Here is a 19,587-nt window from a genome sequence, read left to right as displayed (position 1 = left end):
GCCTCCAGGAACGGTGTGCTTCCCCTTTTTGGGGATTGCGAATTGTTGTGGCTAATAGAAGAGCGAGTACCGCTGGAGCACTACGAGACAGTGCAGACATATGTATATATGCACACACACACGTGGCAGGCACACAAGAAGGATGATGACGTGACGCAACAGTGATAGTGCTGTAAAGAAAACAACAACGTTTCCAGTCACAGTAGTATAGGAAGAGGAACAAAAGCGCTGGTTCCTGACCCATCACAGCACATTTTTGATGTCCCTCTAATTGGACGCACCCGTCTGAGGTCTTGGGAGTCTTTCACTAGCGAGCTGAATCAGGTGTGTTTGATTAGGGACACTTGATTCAACTTTGTCCTTCCTTTTCTCGGGGGAGGGGAAGGTGACCGTCGATGAGGATGGCGAAGGGCGTTAGGGTGCCTCTGACTTGAGTCCTGACAATTCATACTTACCTGGCAGGGGAGACACCATGATCAGGAAGGTGGTTCACCCAGGGCGAGGCTCGGCCATTGCACTCCGGTTGTGCTGACCCCTGCGAATTCCCCAAATGTGGGAATCTCGACTGCATAATTTATGGTAGTGGGGGACTGCGTTCGCGCTCTCCCCTGGACATACTGGTCAAAAGCAGATAGCGTGGGGTTTTAACACATTTTTACTCTGTTTCATTTAATTTTTTTTTCTGTCTTCCTCTGTCGTGTCAATCAGTGACCTGGAGGGTCCAGAGAATTGAACTGCAGTGAGTTTGATGGGGGAAAAGCTGGGACCGGTTTGCCAACTGAGGTTTTCCCCATAATCTCCGATATTCAACGGACGATTTGATTGACAGCAGTGGTCCTGGAGGCAAAGTTGTTCAGATGGAGGAGTTCCATCATGTGGCATGACTATCTTGTGCATGTGTGAAGAAAATCATGTGACATACGATCGCCTATAGCCGTCCTCGTGTTGTTGTTATTTCATTTCAAAGCGCCACCAGGTGTCCATTCACCGCGTCCTTTCTCCCCTGACCCCAGGCTGAGCCCGTGCACAGGTGTACCGGCTTGGGTGAAATTGTCTCGTTCCGTTCAAGAGTTATAGCCGTTTTAGCAAACCCTGCCTCGGCCCCTCCGAACGTTTTGGCCTGCCGCCGCCAACGGGAAACGAAATTCCCCCCTTTTTCCCATCTGGACGGACAGTCGGACTCCAGAGAATCTTTCTGCACTGGTTTGGGTCAGATCGGGCAAAACACGTAGGACTAGTGTGCAAAAGTAGGTTTTTCAAAAAATCCAAAATACCCGAAAATTTCGCCAGCGCAACCCTCGAATCCGAGGCGTGCGTCTCGTTCGGCTCGAGCCAAGGATTCCGATGATATAAGACACTTGGTTCTGCGACGGACGGTTTGGGAGCTATGAGCGATTTCGTTATTTATGATCGCCGTAGCGCCACCGCCGGCCCGATCGGGCCGGGCCGAGCCTCGGCGATGCTGTACAGCGAGTGTTGTTGGCCACTTTTGCCACGCCCCCTCACCGCGCCCCAGATGGGCGTCGGCTTTGCCGGCTCCCCTGACGCTGGGTCATTGGGGTCATCGCTTCTCGGCCTTTTGGCTAAGATCAAGTGTAGTATCTGTTCTTATCAGTTAAATATCTGATATGTCCCCTACCCGGGGACTGCATATTAAATTGATTTTTGGCACATGGAGCCGGAACCGGGGCTTGCTCCGTCCACTCCACGCATCGACCTGGTATTGCAGTGCCTCCAGGAACGGTGTGCTTCCCCTTTTTGGGGATTGCGAATTGTTGTGGCTAATAGAAGAGCGAGTACCGCTGGAGCACTACGAGACAGTGCAGACATATGTATATATGCACACACACACGTGGCAGGCACACAAGAAGGATGATGACGTGACGCAACAGTGATAGTGCTGTAAAGAAAACAACAACGTTTCCAGTCACAGTAGTATAGGAAGAGGAACAAAAGCGCTGGTTCCTGACCCATCACAGCACATTTTTGATGTCCCTCTAATTGGACGCACCCGTCTGAGGTCTTGGGAGTCTTTCACTAGCGAGCTGAATCAGGTGTGTTTGATTAGGGACACTTGATTCAACTTTGTCCTTCCTTTTCTCGGGGGAGGGGAAGGTGACCGTCGATGAGGATGGCGAAGGGCGTTAGGGTGCCTCTGACTTGAGTCCTGACAATTCATACTTACCTGGCAGGGGAGACACCATGATCAGGAAGGTGGTTCACCCAGGGCGAGGCTCGGCCATTGCACTCCGGTTGTGCTGACCCCTGCGAATTCCCCAAATGTGGGAATCTCGACTGCATAATTTATGGTAGTGGGGGACTGCGTTCGCGCTCTCCCCTGGACATACTGGTCAAAAGCAGATAGCGTGGGGTTTTAACACATTTTTACTCTGTTTCATTTAATTTTTTTTTCTGTCTTCCTCTGTCGTGTCAATCAGTGACCTGGAGGGTCCAGAGAATTGAACTGCAGTGAGTTTGATGGGGGAAAAGCTGGGACCGGTTTGCCAACTGAGGTTTTCCCCATAATCTCCGATATTCAACGGACGATTTGATTGACAGCAGTGGTCCTGGAGGCAAAGTTGTTCAGATGGAGGAGTTCCATCATGTGGCATGACTATCTTGTGCATGTGTGAAGAAAATCATGTGACATACGATCGCCTATAGCCGTCCTCGTGTTGTTGTTATTTCATTTCAAAGCGCCACCAGGTGTCCATTCACCGCGTCCTTTCTCCCCTGACCCCAGGCTGAGCCCGTGCACAGGTGTACCGGCTTGGGTGAAATTGTCTCGTTCCGTTCAAGAGTTATAGCCGTTTTAGCAAACCCTGCCTCGGCCCCTCCGAACGTTTTGGCCTGCCGCCGCCAACGGGAAACGAAATTCCCCCCTTTTTCCCATCTGGACGGACAGTCGGACTCCAGAGAATCTTTCTGCACTGGTTTGGGTCAGATCGGGCAAAACACGTAGGACTAGTGTGCAAAAGTAGGTTTTTCAAAAAATCCAAAATACCCGAAAATTTCGCCAGCGCAACCCTCGAATCCGAGGCGTGCGTCTCGTTCGGCTCGAGCCAAGGATTCCGATGATATAAGACACTTGGTTCTGCGACGGACGGTTTGGGAGCTATGAGCGATTTCGTTATTTATGATCGCCGTAGCGCCACCGCCGGCCCGATCGGGCCGGGCCGAGCCTCGGCGATGCTGTACAGCGAGTGTTGTTGGCCACTTTTGCCACGCCCCCTCACCGCGCCCCAGATGGGCGTCGGCTTTGCCGGCTCCCCTGACGCTGGGTCATTGGGGTCATCGCTTCTCGGCCTTTTGGCTAAGATCAAGTGTAGTATCTGTTCTTATCAGTTTAATATCTGATATGTCCCCTACCCGGGGACTGCATATTAAATTGATTTTTGGCACATGGAGCCGGAACCGGGGCTTGCTCCGTCCACTCCACGCATCGACCTGGTATTGCAGTGCCTCCAGGAACGGTGTGCTTCCCCTTTTTGGGGATTGCGAATTGTTGTGGCTAATAGAAGAGCGAGTACCGCTGGAGCACTACGAGACAGTGCAGACATATGTATATATGCACACACACACGTGGCAGGCACACAAGAAGGATGATGACGTGACGCAACAGTGATAGTGCTGTAAAGAAAACAACAACGTTTCCAGTCACAGTAGTATAGGAAGAGGAACAAAAGCGCTGGTTCCTGACCCATCACAGCACATTTTTGATGTCCCTCTAATTGGACGCACCCGTCTGAGGTCTTGGGAGTCTTTCACTAGCGAGCTGAATCAGGTGTGTTTGATTAGGGACACTTGATTCAACTTTGTCCTTCCTTTTCTCGGGGGAGGGGAAGGTGACCGTCGATGAGGATGGCGAAGGGCGTTAGGGTGCCTCTGACTTGAGTCCTGACAATTCATACTTACCTGGCAGGGGAGACACCATGATCAGGAAGGTGGTTCACCCAGGGCGAGGCTCGGCCATTGCACTCCGGTTGTGCTGACCCCTGCGAATTCCCCAAATGTGGGAATCTCGACTGCATAATTTATGGTAGTGGGGGACTGCGTTCGCGCTCTCCCCTGGACATACTGGTCAAAAGCAGATAGCGTGGGGTTTTAACACATTTTTACTCTGTTTCATTTAATTTTTTTTTCTGTCTTCCTCTGTCGTGTCAATCAGTGACCTGGAGGGTCCAGAGAATTGAACTGCAGTGAGTTTGATGGGGGAAAAGCTGGGACCGGTTTGCCAACTGAGGTTTTCCCCATAATCTCCGATATTCAACGGACGATTTGATTGACAGCAGTGGTCCTGGAGGCAAAGTTGTTCAGATGGAGGAGTTCCATCATGTGGCATGACTATCTTGTGCATGTGTGAAGAAAATCATGTGACATACGATCGCCTATAGCCGTCCTCGTGTTGTTGTTATTTCATTTCAAAGCGCCACCAGGTGTCCATTCACCGCGTCCTTTCTCCCCTGACCCCAGGCTGAGCCCGTGCACAGGTGTACCGGCTTGGGTGAAATTGTCTCGTTCCGTTCAAGAGTTATAGCCGTTTTAGCAAACCCTGCCTCGGCCCCTCCGAACGTTTTGGCCTGCCGCCGCCAACGGGAAACGAAATTCCCCCCTTTTTCCCATCTGGACGGACAGTCGGACTCCAGAGAATCTTTCTGCACTGGTTTGGGTCAGATCGGGCAAAACACGTAGGACTAGTGTGCAAAAGTAGGTTTTTCAAAAAATCCAAAATACCCGAAAATTTCGCCAGCGCAACCCTCGAATCCGAGGCGTGCGTCTCGTTCGGCTCGAGCCAAGGATTCCGATGATATAAGACACTTGGTTCTGCGACGGACGGTTTGGGAGCTATGAGCGATTTCGTTATTTATGATCGCCGTAGCGCCACCGCCGGCCCGATCGGGCCGGGCCGAGCCTCGGCGATGCTGTACAGCGAGTGTTGTTGGCACCGCGCCCCAGATGGGCGTCGGCTTTGCCGGCTCCCCTGACGCTGGGTCATTGGGGTCATCGCTTCTCGGCCTTTTGGCTAAGATCAAGTGTAGTATCTGTTCTTATCAGTTTAATATCTGATATGTCCCCTACCCGGGGACTGCATATTAAATTGATTTTTGGCACATGGAGCCGGAACCGGGGCTTGCTCCGTCCACTCCACGCATCGACCTGGTATTGCAGTGCCTCCAGGAACGGTGTGCTTCCCCTTTTTGGGGATTGCGAATTGTTGTGGCTAATAGAAGAGCGAGTACCGCTGGAGCACTACGAGACAGTGCAGACATATGTATATATACACACACACACGTGGCAGGCACACAAGAAGGATGATGACGTGACGTGATAGTGCTGTAAAGAAAACAACAACGTTTCCAGTCACAGTAGTATAGGAAGAGGAACAAAAGCGCTGGTTCCTGACCCATCACAGCACATTTTTGATGTCCCTCTAATTGGACGCACCCGTCTGAGGTCTTGGGAGTCTTTCACTAGCGAGCTGAATCAGGTGTGTTTGATTAGGGACACTTGATTCAACTTTGTCCTTCCTTTTCTCGGGGGAGGGGAAGGTGACCGTCGATGAGGATGGCGAAGGGCGTTAGGGTGCCTCTGACTTGAGTCCTGGCAATTCATACTTACCTGGCAGGGGAGACACCATGATCAGGAAGGTGGTTCACCCTGGGCGAGGCTCGGCCATTGCACTCTGGTTGTGCTGACCCCTGCGAATTCCCCAAATGTGGGAATCTCGACAGCATAATGTATGGTAGGGGGGGACTGCGTTCGCGCTCTCCCCTGGACATACTGGTCAAAAGCAGATAGCGTGGGGTTTTAACACATTTTTACTCTGTTTCATTTAATTTTTTTTTCTGTCTTCCTCTGTCGTGTCAATCAGTGACCTGGAGGGTCCAGAGAATTGAACTGCAGTGAGTTTGATGGGGGAAAAGCTGGGACCGGTTTGCCAACTGAGGTTTTCCCCATAATCTCCGATATTCAACGGACGATTTGATTGACAGCAGTGGTCCTGGAGGCAAAGTTGTTCAGATGGAGGAGTTCCATCATGTGGCATGACTATCTTGTGCATGTGTGAAGAAAATCATGTGACATACGATCGCCTATAGCCGTCCTCGTGTTGTTGTTATTTCATTTCAAAGCGCCACCAGGTGTCCATTCACCGCGTCCTTTCTCCCCTGACCCCAGGCTGAGCCCGTGCACAGGTGTACCGGCTTGGGTGAAATTGTCTCGTTCCGTTCAAGAGTTATAGCCGTTTTAGCAAACCCTGCCTCGGCCCCTCCGAACGTTTTGGCCTGCCGCCGCCAACGGGAAACGAAATTCCCCCCTTTTTCCCATCTGGACGGACAGTCGGACTCCAGAGAATCTTTCTGCACTGGTTTGGGTCAGATCGGGCAAAACACGTAGGACTAGTGTGCAAAAGTAGGTTTTTCAAAAAATCCAAAATACCCGAAAATTTCGCCAGCGCAACCCTCGAATCCGAGGCGTGCGTCTCGTTCGGCTCGAGCCAAGGATTCCGATGATATAAGACACTTGGTTCTGCGACGGACGGTTTGGGAGCTATGAGCGATTTCGTTATTTATGATCGCCGTAGCGCCACCGCCGGCCCGATCGGGCCGGGCCGAGCCTCGGCGATGCTGTACAGCGAGTGTTGTTGGCCACTTTTGCCACGCCCCCTCACCGCGCCCCAGATGGGCGTCGGCTTTGCCGGCTCCCCTGACGCTGGGTCATTGGGGTCATCGCTTCTCGGCCTTTTGGCTAAGATCAAGTGTAGTATCTGTTCTTATCAGTTTAATATCTGATATGTCCCCTACCCGGGGACTGCATATTAAATTGATTTTTGGCACATGGAGCCGGAACCGGGGCTTGCTCCGTCCACTCCACGCATCGACCTGGTATTGCAGTGCCTCCAGGAACGGTGTGCTTCCCCTTTTTGGGGATTGCGAATTGTTGTGGCTAATAGAAGAGCGAGTACCGCTGGAGCACTACGAGACAGTGCAGACATATGTATATATGCACACACACACGTGGCAGGCACACAAGAAGGATGATGACGTGACGCAACAGTGATAGTGCTGTAAAGAAAACAACAACGTTTCCAGTCACAGTAGTATAGGAAGAGGAACAAAAGCGCTGGTTCCTGACCCATCACAGCACATTTTTGATGTCCCTCTAATTGGACGCACCCGTCTGAGGTCTTGGGAGTCTTTCACTAGCGAGCTGAATCAGGTGTGTTTGATTAGGGACACTTGATTCAACTTTGTCCTTCCTTTTCTCGGGGGAGGGGAAGGTGACCGTCGATGAGGATGGCGAAGGGCGTTAGGGTGCCTCTGACTTGAGTCCTGTCAATTCATACTTACCTGGCAGGGGAGACACCATGATCAGGAAGGTGGTTCACCCAGGGCGAGGCTCGGCCATTGCACTCCGGTTGTGCTGACCCCTGCGAATTCCCCAAATGTGGGAATCTCGACTGCATAATTTATGGTAGTGGGGGACTGCGTTCGCGCTCTCCCCTGGACATACTGGTCAAAAGCAGATAGCGTGGGGTTTTAACACATTTTTACTCTGTTTCATTTAATTTTTTTTTCTGTCTTCCTCTGTCGTGTCAATCAGTGACCTGGAGGGTCCAGAGAATTGAACTGCAGTGAGTTTGATGGGGGAAAAGCTGGGACCGGTTTGCCAACTGAGGTTTTCCCCATAATCTCCGATATTCAACGGACGATTTGATTGACAGCAGTGGTCCTGGAGGCAAAGTTGTTCAGATGGAGGAGTTCCATCATGTGGCATGACTATCTTGTGCATTCGTGAAGAAAATCATGTGACATACGATCGCCTATAGCCGTCCTCGTGTTGTTGTTATTTCCTTTCAAAGCGCCACCAGGTGTCCATTCACCGCGTCCTTTCTCCCCTGACCCCAGGCTGAGCCCGTGCACAGGTGTACCGGCTTGGGTGAAATTGTCTCGTTCCGTTCAAGAGTTATAGCCGTTTTAGCAAACCCTGCCTCGGCCCCTCCGAACGTTTTGGCCTGCCGCCGCCAACGGGAAACGAAATTCCCCCCTTTTTCCCATCTGGACGGACAGTCGGACTCCAGAGAATCTTTCTGCACTGGTTTGGGTCAGATCGGGCAAAACACGTAGGACTAGTGTGCAAAAGTAGGTTTTTCAAAAAATCCAAAATACCCGAAAATTTCGCCAGCGCAACCCTCGAATCCGAGGCGTGCGTCTCGTTCGGCTCGAGCCAAGGATTCCGATGATATAAGACACTTGGTTCTGCGACGGACGGTTTGGGAGCTATGAGCGATTTCGTTATTTATGATCGCCGTAGCGCCACCGCCGGCCCGATCGGGCCGGGCCGAGCCTCGGCGATGCTGTACAGCGAGTGTTGTTGGCCACTTTTGCCACGCCCCCTCACCGCGCCCCAGATGGGCGTCGGCTTTGCCGGCTCCCCTGACGCTGGGTCATTGGGGTCATCGCTTCTCGGCCTTTTGGCTAAGATCAAGTGTAGTATCTGTTCTTATCAGTTTAATATCTGATATGTCCCCTACCCGGGGACTGCATATTAAATTGATTTTTGGCACATGGAGCCGGAACCGGGGCTTGCTCCGTCCACTCCACGCATCGACCTGGTATTGCAGTGCCTCCAGGAACGGTGTGCTTCCCCTTTTTGGGGATTGCGAATTGTTGTGGCTAATAGAAGAGCGAGTACCGCTGGAGCACTACGAGACAGTGCAGACATATGTATATATGCACACACACACGTGGCAGGCACACAAGAAGGATGATGACGTGACGCAACAGTGATAGTGCTGTAAAGAAAACAACAACGTTTCCAGTCACAGTAGTATAGGAAGAGGAACAAAAGCGCTGGTTCCTGACCCATCACAGCACATTTTTGATGTCCCTCTAATTGGACGCACCCGTCTGAGGTCTTGGGAGTCTTTCACTAGCGAGCTGAATCAGGTGTGTTTGATTAGGGACACTTGATTCAACTTTGTCCTTCCTTTTCTCGGGGGAGGGGAAGGTGACCGTCGATGAGGATGGCGAAGGGCGTTAGGGTGCCTCTGACTTGAGTCCTGACAATTCATACTTACCTGGCAGGGGAGACACCATGATCAGGAAGGTGGTTCACCCAGGGCGAGGCTCGGCCATTGCACTCCGGTTGTGCTGACCCCTGCGAATTCCCCAAATGTGGGAATCTCGACTGCATAATTTATGGTAGTGGGGGACTGCGTTCGCGCTCTCCCCTGGACATACTGGTCAAAAGCAGATAGCGTGGGGTTTTAACACATTTTTACTCTGTTTCATTTAATTTTTTTTTCTGTCTTCCTCTGTCGTGTCAATCAGTGACCTGGAGGGTCCAGAGAATTGAACTGCAGTGAGTTTGATGGGGGAAAAGCTGGGACCGGTTTGCCAACTGAGGTTTTCCCCATAATCTCCGATATTCAACGGACGATTTGATTGACAGCAGTGGTCCTGGAGGCAAAGTTGTTCAGATGGAGGAGTTCCATCATGTGGCATGACTATCTTGTGCATGTGTGAAGAAAATCATGTGACATACGATCGCCTATAGCCGTCCTCGTGTTGTTGTTATTTCCTTTCAAAGCGCCACCAGGTGTCCATTCACCGCGTCCTTTCTCCCCTGACCCCAGGCTGAGCCCGTGCACAGGTGTACCGGCTTGGGTGAAATTGTCTCGTTCCGTTCAAGAGTTATAGCCGTTTTAGCAAACCCTGCCTCGGCCCCTCCGAACGTTTTGGCCTGCCGCCGCCAACGGGAAACGAAATTCCCCCCTTTTTCCCATCTGGACGGACAGTCGGACTCCAGAGAATCTTTCTGCACTGGTTTGGGTCAGATCGGGCAAAACACGTAGGACTAGTGTGCAAAAGTAGGTTTTTCAAAAAATCCAAAATACCCGAAAATTTCGCCAGCGCAACCCTCGAATCCGAGGCGTGCGTCTCGTTCGGCTCGAGCCAAGGATTCCGATGATATAAGACACTTGGTTCTGCGACGGACGGTTTGGGAGCTATGAGCGATTTCGTTATTTATGATCGCCGTAGCGCCACCGCCGGCCCGATCGGGCCGGGCCGAGCCTCGGCGATGCTGTACAGCGAGTGTTGTTGGCCACTTTTGCCACGCCCCCTCACCGCGCCCCAGATGGGCGTCGGCTTTGCCGGCTCCCCTGACGCTGGGTCATTGGGGTCATCGCTTCTCGGCCTTTTGGCTAATGCTGCGTTCACACCAAACGCGAATTGAGCGTCAAAATCGCGTCTACCGCGTCTAGTTTCACGCGCGTACATTTTGAATGCATTCGCGCGTCAGCAGAGAATTGGACGCGCGTAGAAATCGAGCGCTGGAAGCGAAATTGACGCGCGTTCAAGGCACTCCAGGAGAAATATGTCATAAAACACCACTCTACCTCTTTTCATTTTCATTAAACATATATATTAAGCATTAATAGCCACACAAATGTGGTCCAGGCAACTCCTACATCATCTTCAGTACATTTATATTTAAATATCCTTAAAACATAAAGTTATTAAACTTCTCTTTGCCCTCAGTCAAAACGATTTGGCAGACAACAAATTATAGATTCATGAGAGCAAAGCTCGGCCGTTAGATCTACACAAAACGAACCACTACAGGACATCAGAGCCAGCGGCAGACGCCAGAAGGACTGGCCGAGGAAAGGCTGCCTTCGCCGGGGTTATGAGCAGTGATTGCCCGGTGATCGCCTGGATCTCACAACTCCAAAAACACAAGATTATTTTTTTAAAATAGGCGCTCTCTTTATAAATAAACCACAGATTTGAGCTTTAAACAAATGAATTCCCACCTGAAAACGTCTTAAAACTACATTTTGTGACACAATAGTACTGTTTTTAATTTATGCAGGGTTTCTCATACACGTCACTTTACCACGTGACAGCAGCAAGCAGGCTCCTGATTGGTTAACGCGGCGCGAATTGACGCCAAAGTTCAAATTTTTCAACTCGGGCGTCAGACGCGAATTCGCTTCAAACGCGTGAATGCACAAAAGCACCATTCGCGTGTAACGCGCGTATCGCGCAAGACGCTCAATTCGCGTCCAATTCGCGCCATTCGCGCGAACTGGACGCGCGAATGAAGCGGATTCGCGTCCTTCGCGCCGCGCGTAACGCGCCTTCCGCGCCGCGGGACCTCCAGACGCGCGTCAACGCGCCTTTCCATTGACTTAACATTGAAATCACTCGCGCCTGACGCTCAATTCGCGTTTGGTGTGAACGCAGCATTAGATCAAGTGTAGTATCTGTTCTTATCAGTTTAATATCTGATATGTCCCCTACCCGGGGACTGCATATTAAATTGATTTTTGGCACATGGAGCCGGAACCGGGGCTTGCTCCGTCCACTCCACGCATCGACCTGGTATTGCAGTGCCTCCAGGAACGGTGTGCTTCCCCTTTTTGGGGATTGCGAATTGTTGTGGCTAATAGAAGAGCGAGTACCGCTGGAGCACTACGAGACAGTGCAGACATATGTATATATGCACACACACACGTGGCAGGCACACAAGAAGGATGATGACGTGACGCAACAGTGATAGTGCTGTAAAGAAAACAACAACGTTTCCAGTCACAGTAGTATAGGAAGAGGAACAAAAGCGCTGGTTCCTGACCCATCACAGCACATTTTTGATGTCCCTCTAATTGGACGCACCCGTCTGAGGTCTTGGGAGTCTTTCACTAGCGAGCTGAATCAGGTGTGTTTGATTAGGGACACTTGATTCAACTTTGTCCTTCCTTTTCTCGGGGGAGGGGAAGGTGACCGTCGATGAGGATGGCGAAGGGCGTTAGGGTGCCTCTGACTTGAGTCCTGACAATTCATACTTACCTGGCAGGGGAGACACCATGATCAGGAAGGTGGTTCACCCAGGGCGAGGCTCGGCCATTGCACTCCGGTTGTGCTGACCCCTGCGAATTCCCCAAATGTGGGAATCTCGACTGCATAATTTATGGTAGTGGGGGACTGCGTTCGCGCTCTCCCCTGGACATACTGGTCAAAAGCAGATAGCGTGGGGTTTTAACACATTTTTACTCTGTTTCATTTAATTTTTTTTTCTGTCTTCCTCTGTCGTGTCAATCAGTGACCTGGAGGGTCCAGAGAATTGAACTGCAGTGAGTTTGATGGGGGAAAAGCTGGGACCGGTTTGCCAACTGAGGTTTTCCCCATAATCTCCGATATTCAACGGACGATTTGATTGACAGCAGTGGTCCTGGAGGCAAAGTTGTTCAGATGGAGGAGTTCCATCATGTGGCATGACTATCTTGTGCATGTGTGAAGAAAATCATGTGACATACGATCGCCTATAGCCGTCCTCGTGTTGTTGTTATTTCATTTCAAAGCGCCACCAGGTGTCCATTCACCGCGTCCTTTCTCCCCTGACCCCAGGCTGAGCCCGTGCACAGGTGTACCGGCTTGGGTGAAATTGTCTCGTTCCGTTCAAGAGTTATAGCCGTTTTAGCAAACCCTGCCTCGGCCCCTCCGAACGTTTTGGCCTGCCGCCGCCAACGGGAAACGAAATTCCCCCCTTTTTCCCATCTGGACGGACAGTCGGACTCCAGAGAATCTTTCTGCACTGGTTTGGGTCAGATCGGGCAAAACACGTAGGACTAGTGTGCAAAAGTAGGTTTTTCAAAAAATCCAAAATACCCGAAAATTTCGCCAGCGCAACCCTCGAATCCGAGGCGTGCGTCTCGTTCGGCTCGAGCCAAGGATTCCGATGATATAAGACACTTGGTTCTGCGACGGACGGTTTGGGAGCTATGAGCGATTTCGTTATTTATGATCGCCGTAGCGCCACCGCCGGCCCGATCGGGCCGGGCCGAGCCTCGGCGATGCTGTACAGCGAGTGTTGTTGGCCACTTTTGCCACGCCCCCTCACCGCGCCCCAGATGGGCGTCGGCTTTGCCGGCTCCCCTGACGCTGGGTCATTGGGGTCATCGCTTCTCGGCCTTTTGGCTAATGCTGCGTTCACACCAAACGCGAATTGAGCGTCAAAATCGCGTCTACCGCGTCTAGTTTCACGCGCGTACATTTTGAATGCATTCGCGCGTCAGCAGAGAATTGGACGCGCGTAGAAATCGAGCGCTGGAAGCGAAATTGACGCGCGTTCAAGGCACTCCAGGAGAAATATGTCATAAAACACCACTCTACCTCTTTTCATTTTCATTAAACATATATATTAAGCATTAATAGCCACACAAATGTGGTCCAGGCAACTCCTACATCATCTTCAGTACATTTATATTTAAATATCCTTAAAACATAAAGTTATTAAACTTCTCTTTGCCCTCAGTCAAAACGATTTGGCAGACAACAAATTATAGATTCATGAGAGCAAAGCTCGGCCGTTAGATCTACACAAAACGAACCACTACAGGACATCAGAGCCAGCGGCAGACGCCAGAAGGACTGGCCGAGGAAAGGCTGCCTTCGCCGGGGTTATGAGCAGTGATTGCCCGGTGATCGCCTGGATCTCACAACTCCAAAAACACAAGATTATTTTTTTAAAATAGGCGCTCTCTTTATAAATAAACCACAGATTTGAGCTTTAAACAAATGAATTCCCACCTGAAAACGTCTTAAAACTACATTTTGTGACACAATAGTACTGTTTTTAATTTATGCAGGGTTTCTCATACACGTCACTTTACCACGTGACAGCAGCAAGCAGGCTCCTGATTGGTTAACGCGGCGCGAATTGACGCCAAAGTTCAAATTTTTCAACTCGGGCGTCAGACGCGAATTCGCTTCAAACGCGTGAATGCACAAAAGCACCATTCGCGTGTAACGCGCGTATCGCGCAAGACGCTCAATTCGCGTCCAATTCGCGCCATTCGCGCGAACTGGACGCGCGAATGAAGCGGATTCGCGTCCTTCGCGCCGCGCGTAACGCGCCTTCCGCGCCGCGGGACCTCCAGACGCGCGTCAACGCGCCTTTCCATTGACTTAACATTGAAATCACTCGCGCCTGACGCTCAATTCGCGTTTGGTGTGAACGCAGCATTAGATCAAGTGTAGTATCTGTTCTTATCAGTTTAATATCTGATATGTCCCCTACCCGGGGACTGCATATTAAATTGATTTTTGGCACATGGAGCCGGAACCGGGGCTTGCTCCGTCCACTCCACGCATCGACCTGGTATTGCAGTGCCTCCAGGAACGGTGTGCTTCCCCTTTTTGGGGATTGCGAATTGTTGTGGCTAATAGAAGAGCGAGTACCGCTGGAGCACTACGAGACAGTGCAGACATATGTATATATGCACACACACACGTGGCAGGCACACAAGAAGGATGATGACGTGACGCAACAGTGATAGTGCTGTAAAGAAAACAACAACGTTTCCAGTCACAGTAGTATAGGAAGAGGAACAAAAGCGCTGGTTCCTGACCCATCACAGCACATTTTTGATGTCCCTCTAATTGGACGCACCCGTCTGAGGTCTTGGGAGTCTTTCACTAGCGAGCTGAATCAGGTGTGTTTGATTAGGGACACTTGATTCAACTTTGTCCTTCCTTTTCTCGGGGGAGGGGAAGGTGACCGTCGATGAGGATGGCGAAGGGCGTTAGGGTGCCTCTGACTTGAGTCCTGACAATTCATACTTACCTGGCAGGGGAGACACCATGATCAGGAAGGTGGTTCACCCAGGGCGAGGCTCGGCCATTGCACTCCGGTTGTGCTGACCCCTGCGAATTCCCCAAATGTGGGAATCTCGACTGCATAATTTATGGTAGTGGGGGACTGCGTTCGCGCTCTCCCCTGGACATACTGGTCAAAAGCAGATAGCGTGGGGTTTTAACACATTTTTACTCTGTTTCATTTAATTTTTTTTTCTGTCTTCCTCTGTCGTGTCAATCAGTGACCTGGAGGGTCCAGAGAATTGAACTGCAGTGAGTTTGATGGGGGAAAAGCTGGGACCGGTTTGCCAACTGAGGTTTTCCCCATAATCTCCGATATTCAACGGACGATTTGATTGACAGCAGTGGTCCTGGAGGCAAAGTTGTTCAGATGGAGGAGTTCCATCATGTGGCATGACTATCTTGTGCATGTGTGAAGAAAATCATGTGACATACGATCGCCTATAGCCGTCCTCGTGTTGTTGTTATTTCATTTCAAAGCGCCACCAGGTGTCCATTCACCGCGTCCTTTCTCCCCTGACCCCAGGCTGAGCCCGTGCACAGGTGTACCGGCTTGGGTGAAATTGTCTCGTTCCGTTCAAGAGTTATAGCCGTTTTAGCAAACCCTGCCTCGGCCCCTCCGAACGTTTTGGCCTGCCGCCGCCAACGGGAAACGAAATTCCCCCCTTTTTCCCATCTGGACGGACAGTCGGACTCCAGAGAATCTTTCTGCACTGGTTTGGGTCAGATCGGGCAAAACACGTAGGACTAGTGTGCAAAAGTAGGTTTTTCAAAAAATCCAAAATACCCGAAAATTTCGCCAGCGCAACCCTCGAATCCGAGGCGTGCGTCTCGTTCGGCTCGAGCCAAGGATTCCGATGATATAAGACACTTGGTTCTGCGACGGACGGTTTGGGAGCTATGAGCGATTTCGTTATTTATGATCGCCGTAGCGCCACCGCCGGCCCGATCGGGCCGGGCCGAGCCTCGGCGATGCTGTACAGCGAGTGTTGTTGGCCACTTTTGCCACGCCCCCTCACCGCGCCCCAGATGGGCGTCGGCTTTGCCGGCTCCCCTGACGCTGGGTCATTGGGGTCATCGCTTCTCGGCCTTTTGGCTAAGATCAAGTGTAGTATCTGTTCTTATCAGTTTAATATCTGATATGTCCCCTACCCGGGGACTGCATATTAAATTGATTTTTGGCACATGGAGCCGGAACCGGGGCTTGCTCCGTCCACTCCACGCATCGACCTGGTATTGCAGTGCCTCCAGGAACGGTGTGCTTCCCCTTTTTGGGGATTGCGAATTGTTGTGGCTAATAGAAGAGCGAGTATGACGTGACGTGATAGTGCTGTAAAGAAAACAACAACGTTTCCAGTCACAGTAGTATAGGAAGAGGAACAAAAGCGCTGGTTCCTGACCCATCACAGCACATTTTTGATGTCCCTCTAATTGGACGCACCCGTCTGAGGTCTTGGGAGTCTTTCACTAGCGAGCTGAATCAGGTGTGTTTGATTAGGGACACTTGATTCAACTTTGTCCTTCCTTTTCTCGGGGGAGGGGAAGGTGACCGTCGATGAGGATGGCGAAGGGCGTTAGGGTGCCTCTGACTTGAGTCCTGGCAATTCATACTTACCTGGCAGGGGAGACACCATGATCAGGAAGGTGGTTCACCCTGGGCGAGGCTCGGCCATTGCACTCTGGTTGTGCTGACCCCTGCGAATTCCCCAAATGTGGGAATCTCGACAGCATAATGTATGGTAGGGGGGGACTGCGTTCGCGCTCTCCCCTGGACATACTGGTCAAAAGCAGATAGCGTGGGGTTTTAACACATTTTTACTCTGTTTCATTTAATTTTTTTTTCTGTCTTCCTCTGTCGTGTCAATCAGTGACCTGGAGGGTCCAGAGAATTGAACTGCAGTGAGTTTGATGGGGGAAAAGCTGGGACCGGTTTGCCAACTGAGGTTTTCCCCATAATCTCCGATATTCAACGGACGATTTGATTGACAGCAGTGGTCCTGGAGGCAAAGTTGTTCAGATGGAGGAGTTCCATCATGTGGCATGACTATCTTGTGCATGTGTGAAGAAAATCATGTGACATACGATCGCCTATAGCCGTCCTCGTGTTGTTGTTATTTCATTTCAAAGCGCCACCAGGTGTCCATTCACCGCGTCCTTTCTCCCCTGACCCCAGGCTGAGCCCGTGCACAGGTGTACCGGCTTGGGTGAAATTGTCTCGTTCCGTTCAAGAGTTATAGCCGTTTTAGCAAACCCTGCCTCGGCCCCTCCGAACGTTTTGGCCTGCCGCCGCCAACGGGAAACGAAATTCCCCCCTTTTTCCCATCTGGACGGACAGTCGGACTCCAGAGAATCTTTCTGCACTGGTTTGGGTCAGATCGGGCAAAACACGTAGGACTAGTGTGCAAAAGTAGGTTTTTCAAAAAATCCAAAATACCCGAAAATTTCGCCAGCGCAACCCTCGAATCCGAGGCGTGCGTCTCGTTCGGCTCGAGCCAAGGATTCCGATGATATAAGACACTTGGTTCTGCGACGGACGGTTTGGGAGCTATGAGCGATTTCGTTATTTATGATCGCCGTAGCGCCACCGCCGGCCCGATCGGGCCGGGCCGAGCCTCGGCGATGCTGTACAGCGAGTGTTGTTGGCCACTTTTGCCACGCCCCCTCACCGCGCCCCAGATGGGCGTCGGCTTTGCCGGCTCCCCTGACGCTGGGTCATTGGGGTCATCGCTTCTCGGCCTTTTGGCTAAGATCAAGTGTAGTATCTGTTCTTATCAGTTTAATATCTGATATGTCCCCTACCCGGGGACTGCATATTAAATTGATTTTTGGCACATGGAGCCGGAACCGGGGCTTGCTCCGTCCACTCCACGCATCGACCTGGTATTGCAGTGCCTCCAGGAACGGTGTGCTTCCCCTTTTTGGGGATTGCGAATTGTTGTGGCTAATAGAAGAGCGAGTATGACGTGACGTGATAGTGCTGTAAAGAAAACAACAACGTTTCCAGTCACAGTAGTATAGGAAGAGGAACAAAAGCGCTGGTTCCTGACCCATCACAGCACATTTTTGATGTCCCTCTAATTGGACGCACCCGTCTGAGGTCTTGGGAGTCTTTCACTAGCGAGCTGAATCAGGTGTGTTTGATTAGGGACACTTGATTCAACTTTGTCCTTCCTTTTCTCGGGGGAGGGGAAGGTGACCGTCGATGAGGATGGCGAAGGGCGTTAGGGTGCCTCTGACTTGAGTCCTGGCAATTCATACTTACCTGGCAGGGGAGACACCATGATCAGGAAGGTGGTTCACCCTGGGCGAGGCTCGGCCATTGCACTCTGGTTGTGCTGACCCCTGCGAATTCCCCAAATGTGGGAATCTCGACAGCATAATGTATGGTAGGGGGGGACTGCGTTCGCGCTCTCCCCTGGACATACTGGTCAAAAGCAGATAGCGTGGGGTTTTAACACATTTTTACTCTGTTTCATTTAATTTTTTTTTCTGTCTTCCTCTGTCGTGTCAATCAGTGACCTGGAGGGTCCAGAGAATTGAACTGCAGTGAGTTTGATGGGGGAAAAGCTGGGACCGGTTTGCCAACTGAGGTTTTCCCCATAATCTCCGATATTCAACGGACGATTTGATTGACAGCAGTGGTCCTGGAGGCAAAGTTGTTCAGATGGAGGAGTTCCATCATGTGGCATGACTATCTTGTGCATGTGTGAAGAAAATCATGTGACATACGATCGCCTATAGCCGTCCTCGTGTTGTTGTTATTTCATTTCAAAGCGCCACCAGGTGTCCATTCACCGCGTCCTTTCTCCCCTGACCCCAGGCTGAGCCCGTGCACAGGTGTACCGGCTTGGGTGAAATTGTCTCGTTCCGTTCAAGAGTTATAGCCGTTTTAGCAAACCCTGCCTCGGCCCCTCCGAACGTTTTGGCCTGCCGCCGCCAACGGGAAACGAAATTCCCCCCTTTTTCCCATCTGGACGGACAGTCGGACTCCAGAGAATCTTTCTGCACTGGTTTGGGTCAGATCGGGCAAAACACGTAGGACTAGTGTGCAAAAGTAGGTTTTTCAAAAAATCCAAAATACCCGAAAATTTCGCCAGCGCAACCCTCGAATCCGAGGCGTGCGTCTTGTTCGGCTCGAGCCAAGGATTCCGATGATATAAGACACTTGGTTCTGCGACGGACGGTTTGGGAGCTATGAGCGATTTCGTTATTTATGATCGCCGTAGCGCCACCGCCGGCCCGATCGGGCCGGGCCGAGCCTCGGCGATGCTGTACAGCGAGTGTTGTTGGCACCGCGCCCCAGATGGGCGTCGGCTTTGCCGGCTCCCCTGACGCTGGGTCATTGGGGTCATCGCTTCTCGGCCTTTTGGCTAAGATCAAGTGTAGTATCTGTTCTTATCAGTTTAATATCTGATATGTCCCCTACCCGGGGACTGCATATTAAATTGATTTTTGGCACATGGAGCCGGAACCGGGGCTTGCTCCGTCCACTCCACGCATCGACCTGGTATTGCAGTGCCTCCAGGAACGGTGTGCTTCCCCTTTTTGGGGATTGCGAATTGTTGTGGCTAATAGAAGAGCGAGTACCGCTGGAGCACTACGAGACAGTGCAGACATATGTATATATACACACACACACGTGGCAGGCACACAAGAAGGATGATGACGTGACGTGATAGTGCTGTAAAGAAAACAACAACGTTTCCAGTCACAGTAGTATAGGAAGAGGAACAAAAGCGCTGGTTCCTGACCCATCACAGCACATTTTTGATGTCCCTCTAATTGGACGCACCCGTCTGAGGTCTTGGGAGTCTTTCACTAGCGAGCTGAATCAGGTGTGTTTGATTAGGGACACTTGATTCAACTTTGTCCTTCCTTTTCTCGGGGGAGGGGAAGGTGACCGTCGATGAGGATGGCGAAGGGC

This window comes from Gobio gobio (assembly GCF_949357685.1).
Source record: "Gobio gobio genome assembly, chromosome: 21".
Lineage (NCBI taxonomy): Eukaryota > Metazoa > Chordata > Actinopteri > Cypriniformes > Gobionidae > Gobio > Gobio gobio.
The sequence above is the reverse complement of the archived record's forward strand: the minus strand, read 5'-3'. Positions refer to the sequence as shown.